Here is a 6686-nt window from a genome sequence, read left to right as displayed (position 1 = left end):
AGAGTTTTACTGCCAGTGAGGCAAAGAACATTAAAATCCTGTGAAATCGGGCTTCCCAGGTGGCACAGTGGTTGAGAGTCCGCCTGCCGACGCAGGGGACATGGGTTCGTGCCCCGGTTCGGGAAGATCCCACATGCCGCGGAGCGGCTGGGCCCATGAGCCATGGCCGCTGAGCCTGCGCGTCTGGAGCCTGTGCTCCGCAGCGGGAGAGGCCACGGCAATGAAAGGCCTGTATATCGCAAAAAAAAAAAATCCTTTGAAATCTTTTATTTTATGGTCCTTGAATTCAACAAACTTCATGAGTGCTTTTCCTTCAAATTATCTGTAAATATTTTTTAAAAATTGAATTATCATATTTAACTTTTGTTTATATATCTTTTATGCTGCCACACCTATTCTTCTATCAAGTTGGCCCCTTTTCTATCAACTCTAAAACTGAGGGAGAGAACAGCAATAAAGCTAGACAGGTATGTGGGTGACAGGGAAGGGACCCTCTGCCCTGGCCTCATATTTCAGGTGAATGGACTGCAGAAACTCCAGGTGAGTGGGACGGCTTGATTTAGTTGCTTAGGGAAGCAAAAGCCCGTCAGTTTTCCCTCTGAGGTTGCATGGGGAAGTAGAGATGGCTGCCAGGACTGTCTGGGCTCAGGAGCCCAATGCAGCACCCCTGCACCCCTCCATGAGTTTCAGTGTGCAGCCAAAGGCTTTCTTGTCTGGGCTAGGGTGGAATAAGAGGACATTGGGAGTTGATGGACCTCCTGGGGGCAGAGGACTTATACTTGGGGTGACTACTGCAACCTCGATGGCATTGATTTTGCAACTGGAGACCAGGGAGACCATGGAAGCCTCATCAGATGTCAGGTGGGGAAACACTCCAGCTAAAGACTCAATGAGACTGTTCCACTTCAGTAAATGTGCCAGAGAAGGACACAGGACAACCACTGCTTAAACATCCCCCCTCCCTCCAAGATGGCTCAGTAACACCAATCCATTCTGGAAAAAAGTGTTTGGAAGAGGACTGGAACATTCTGAATTGACTCAGTTTCAATGATATTTTGTCCCTATAGAAATGACTATGGTAACATTTCCTGCCATGAGGAGGAATGGGGTCTTAAAATTAAAATGATTTAAATGGAAATAAAGTTCTCTGTTTTTGGAAAAAATAATTTGTGGGCTATTGACCTACCAATGCGCACTCAGGTAAAGATACAAAAATTCATACTTTCTACCTAAAGTCTCCATCACTGCACCCTGCCCAGCTCCACCCAGAGTTCCAGATCCTCTCAATTTTTCAGTCTATTTCAATATAGGGCTGTGTTTCTCAACCAAAGTGATTTTTCCCTCCAAGGGGCATTTGGCAATGTCTGGAGACATATTTTGTTGTCACAATAGGGGGATGGAAGGTGCAACTGGCATCTAGTGGGTAGAGGCCAGGGATGCCGCTAAACGTCCTACAATGCACAACAAAGGATAATTCAATCCCAAATGTCAAAAGTGCTGAGGTTGAGAAACCCTGAAACAGAGGAACATTCATCCTGACTTGGGGGTGGTTGCTGTGGAGGTCCATATAACGGTAAAGACAGATGTAGATAAAGGAGGGTAAGTAGGCCAGAATTATTAAAATTTTTTCTTTCTTTTTTTTGGGGGGGGAGGGGCTAAACTTTTTGATTCTGATATTCAGAGCTGGGGAAGAGAAACCTGCACCTTGAGATCAGAAGTGGAGGCTTCACCTGATCCTGCCCCACCCAGGGGCCCTGAGGAACATAATCCATTCACAGTCCCCTGAGAAGGTTGAGGCCCTTCTCTGATCTTTGAGCCTGGGGCCCTATACTTTTGTGTGCTGGAGCAACACAGGACAGCAGATAAGAGCAGAGGCTTTGAATTCTGAACTCAAAGCTTGATCCACTCCTTGTAGGCTCTACAACCATAAGCAGGATTCCCAACTTCACCATGCTTCCGAATTCTCATCAAACAGAGCCAAGACCGGTCTCCATGTCAAGGATGTGTTAGATTTCGTTTCAGCTCCCGTGGTGTGTAAAGTCAGTAAGTTTCCTCCTAAGTTGGCCGAGACTTTGCCCATCTTTCCATCTCTCACACACGCTTTGTGACAATCACAAAGACATATGGACACCTACTTTTCCCTGCGCCTTTTTGCATTATGTTAATACCATATCACTTAGTGCTTGTCAGGTGATCTCTCCTACTCTTTCTTAGTTGTTTCAACTTCCTACTTCCTGAGTCTGACACCATATCAGGCTCCTTTAGTATTTCCCATTGTGGTTAATCCACTTGTGTGTGTATGTGTGTGCATGTGCACGGACTCCATAGCTGGACAGCTGGTTTCTAATTCTGGCTGCTGCTTACCAGCTTTGTGACTTTCAGCTACTTATTTTATTTCTCTGTGCCCAAGTTTTCTCATCAGTAACATGGGGATAGTAATAATATATACCTCACAGCGTGGCTGTGGATTAAATAATTTAACATACATAAAATGTTTTGAACAATGCCCAGCATATTTTATATTTTATATATATATATATATATATATATGTGTGTGTGTATATATATATATATAAATATAAGTGCTAGTCATCATCATCATCATCATCATCATCACTATTTTGTGGTTCATGTTAAGTCCCAAATAATTACCAATTAATGGGTCATTCGATAATTTTGAGGGTGTGACTGTGTCTTACTTATCTTTGCTTTGGCTACAGCCTTGACCTGGAGCCATATTCAGTTTCTAATATCAGAAGGAGCAAGTTGGGGGGTACGGAGGAGATTCTTGAAGTATCTCCTGATGGTAAGACAAATGCCCAAAACAGTTCCGCCTTTGATGAGTCTCTCTACTTGTGCCATAATCTTGCTAGAACCTCTTTTCATCATAGTTTTACCAACTGTTGTGTGAACACATTACCTTAAAACGAGTGGAGAGAGTACTCAGGAACTCACTCCCCACTGTCTCTCTATCCCCAGAGCCTGGCACAAAGTAGTATAACGAGGGTGTGTCGCACTGAATTGTGGCACCCAAACTGGCTAGGTAATTCCAGAGGAGGTCATTTCTGCATGTGCCTCAGCAACACAAGAGATCAGCCACTTTGTCAAAAACTAGAGCAGACCAGGTCCTCACACCCCCATCACCATTCCTTCCAGAAAGGTTTCCTGACATTTTATTAAAAATTAGTGACTATTTATCAGGTTTTACATCATTAGTGAGCCATCAGAGACTCTTAATTTGCAACTGTTAGGGAGCCACCCAGTAGAGTTAAAAAAAATGAAGGCAAAAATTCCATTTGGCCAAGGCTGCTAGACAATGCATTACATGGAAATACGTAGCTGACACTTCCGATTCATCTCTCGTAAAACTGGAACAACAACAGGATTCAATTAAACTTCATAAGTGTGTAGTTAAGTAACCACTGGGGGGGCAGAAGTGCTGTGCCAGGCGTCTGGGGTACATAAAGATGAATAAGATGGGGACCCTGTCCTCAAGGCACTAACAGGTGGTGGAGGGGAGAGATGGGGCTCTGATCCAGTGGAAATGGAATCAGAAAGAGCTTCATCAAGAAGAGAGCATCATATAACTGATTCAATTTGTTGTACAGCAGAAACTAACACAACATCGTAAAGCAATTATACTCCAATAAAGATGTATATACAAAGGTCATTTCTAACAGCTAGATGATGTAGCATCATATTGACACACAATACAAAATACTGTAATTTCAAAAAAAGGCATAAAACAAAAAGAAGAGAGCATCTGAGATGGGTCTTGGCGGTCGAGCAGGATTTTTTTTTTTTTTGCGTTACGCAGGCCTCTCACTGCTGTGGCCTGCCCCGTTGCAGAGCACAGGCTCCGGACGCGCAGGCTCAGCGGCCATGGCTCACGGGCCCAGCCGCTCCGCGGCATGTAGGATCTTCCCGGACCGGGGCACGAACCCGTGTCCCCTTAATCGGCAGGCGGACGCTCAACCACTGCGCCACCAAGGAAGCCCAGCATTTTGATTCGTGGAAACGGAAGAGGTAGCATCTGGCTCTCAGGAATCACAGTTCTAAGAGATGCTAGGAAGGGGCTGTGCGGGAGGCTGAAGGGGCATCACAGCAAGGCTCAGGGGCCCCTCTGGAATGCATGTCTGCGTGGTTCATCACGCAGTGAGGGGCTCCTCAGGGGCCGGGGGTGGGGCAGTGGAAGAAGAGGGAGAAGAGAGAGTGAAGAAGAGCAAGACAGCGAGAGAAGCTCCTGAACATTGTGAATGCCTACCCGAGGCTGTGGCCCTGGTGGATCTGCCTCCGCTGCACACGGCGAGATAACCCTGCAGGAGCCGCGCAGGTACACCGCCAGGAGCTTCGGGATACAGGACAGAGGGCGGGCCCGGGACGGTGTCGTAAAAGTGTCGTAAAAGCTCAAAGAGGCAACAAATTGCTGCGTGCTTCGAAGGCAGTGATGGAGGATTTGAGCGTATTTCTTTGTGTTTCGATTTGGTCTCTCGAGTGTTTCATAGGTTGGAAAAAGCAAATTATATTTTCTGAGGCCGTCAAACCAACGTCCTTATCTGCCTATCTCAGTCGTTCATCGCACGATGTTCGTCCTTTCACACATCTCCCCCCGAGGTGCGGGAGAATATAAGGCACACCGCTCCATTTTAAATGTGGTGATGTGGAAAAACGTGGCAGCCCTATACTTCCCACTGCGCTTGGCAGCTGCCTGAGCAGCTCTGCAAGATGAGAGGAAAACAAGGCAGTTCTTTCTTTTGGCCTCTGGCACAAACTCACCTTCTCTGCCCTGGCTCCAAGGCTGTGTCTTGGTACGTGGAATTGTCCTTTGCAAAACAGTCCCCAGCAGTATGTGCTTTAAATTGATAAAATGATGTCTGTGTATGAAGATGCTATTGCTTCTCACACAGCTGTCCCTGTGTATCTGAAAACAAAAAACTCTATCCTATGACCTGTATCCTTTCTCTGCCATTGGTTTGTGGCTACAATCACAACTTCCAGAGGGTTGACATTTTAAGCTTTTCCGCTTTGCTTCAGAGAATGCTGGATACCTTTGCTCGGAGGGAGCCCCACTGCCTCTCTGCTCAGTTGAGACAGTGCACAGGGTGCCTATTGCTGCAGTCCTTCCTGGGTGGCACTTTGGGTCTGACAGTCTCAATCACGTGAATTCTTCCAGGCTCCCCTCTAACCTATCTCCCTGCCAGAGCTCTTGTCTCTGTGAGCCCTGATTCTTTACTCCATTTGTCATTTCTCCTTCCTCCAAATTAAACTCTTGGGCAACAGAATGTATAGTAAACCTTCACCTTCTAGACCATATCAGAAGAGGAAGGCAGGAAACTGGTAACCACCTCTGTCTCTTCCCTCTTCCCCAACCCATTGCCAGGGGTCTGTTTTAAGCTTGCCGGGTCACATCCCACTATTCTGAGCTTTGAGTGAAGCACAGAGCAGAGCCTTTGAATGCATGCTGATTCAGAAATTCCCCTACTTACTGGACTTTTCAGCAGTGCAGTCAGAATGACAGCCTCTGAAAAGGAGCTTCTGGGAAATGCCCTTCTAAAGATGGTTTTGGTTGTATTTCTTTCTTTCTTTTTTTTTGACATAGTAGCATTTATTTATTTATTTAGCCGCACAGCTTGTGGTCATGGATACAGGAACTCAAGGATAGGTCAGTACTTTATATTATGAATAAGGCAGAAATGATAAAGCTACTTCCCAAAGTGAGATGTTAAAACTTAGGTTTTCCTGAGACATAAGAATAACAGAAGGGTCACTTTTGTCAGAAGTCTCCTCGGTCAAACTCCCTGAGCTCTCTAGTAGTGATGCCAAAGTCCAAGGAAGACAAGCTTAGGCTCTCAACATTCAATCTACGTTAGCATCTCTAACATAGATTAGAGATGCTCCACTCAAGTTACATAGCTTCCCTTAATAACTCATATGTATCTTACGTATGACTTCATTGAATATATTTATGTTCACACAACTTCAATCTGAATTATTTCTCCAAACTTGCAACTCAATTTAAAGAATGCAATCAGAAACCAGTGGATCCCGAAATAAAGATTTGTAGGGGAAAAGAAAAAGTTCAGATTTTTACATGTTGAATACAATTTTAAACATGTTTTTAAAATCGTATTTAGTTTATCAAGTTTTCTACATCTCCAGATTGAGAGTCCCCTATTAAGGGGACTTGTATGGTAAGGTAACAAAAATTTGGTATCAAAACAAAACCAGGAATTTTTACTTTAAATTTTAAAAAAGAGCAGCCAGAGCCCAATAATTAGTCATTCAACATTTGATATAATTGCCAGTACTCAGAAACAGATTAAGATCAGCACTGCATTTACTAAGATGGTAACAGTGCAAAATAAGGTTTGGTTAAACTGCACTCAACAATCTAGGTCACAGAGCATAAAAGAAGAAAACCATGTCCTCAAGACATTTTATATCAAAGGAAGAATGAGGCTTGTTTAAATGAGTTGCAACTTTCCTTTCCTCAAAGATCTGTTCTCTAAAAAGGATGAGTCATGATTGCATTATTATAAGTACATTTTTTGTTATTTCCATAAGACAAGGGAAGAACACAAGAATTAAATAACAATAGAGTTGGAAAGAACATTCATGTTAGACATTAAAATTTCAATTTAAAGGCTTCCCTGGTGGTGCAGTGGTTGAGAGTCCGCCTGCCGATG

The 6686-nt window shown here is 44.2% G+C and overlaps 1 pseudogene; it reads right to left on the bottom strand.

The window, feature by feature from the left end:
* Window positions 1-3321: 3321 nt before the first annotated feature.
* LOC103084412 (hyaluronan synthase 2-like) overlaps window positions 3322-6686 on the bottom strand; it is a 9109-nt pseudogene continuing 5744 nt past the window's right edge.

This window comes from Lipotes vexillifer, unplaced genomic scaffold (assembly GCF_000442215.2).
Source record: "Lipotes vexillifer unplaced genomic scaffold, Lipotes_vexillifer_v1.1 scaffold911, whole genome shotgun sequence".
Taxonomy (NCBI): domain Eukaryota; kingdom Metazoa; phylum Chordata; class Mammalia; order Artiodactyla; family Lipotidae; genus Lipotes; species Lipotes vexillifer.
The sequence above is the reverse complement of the archived record's forward strand: the minus strand, read 5'-3'. Positions and strand labels throughout refer to the sequence as shown.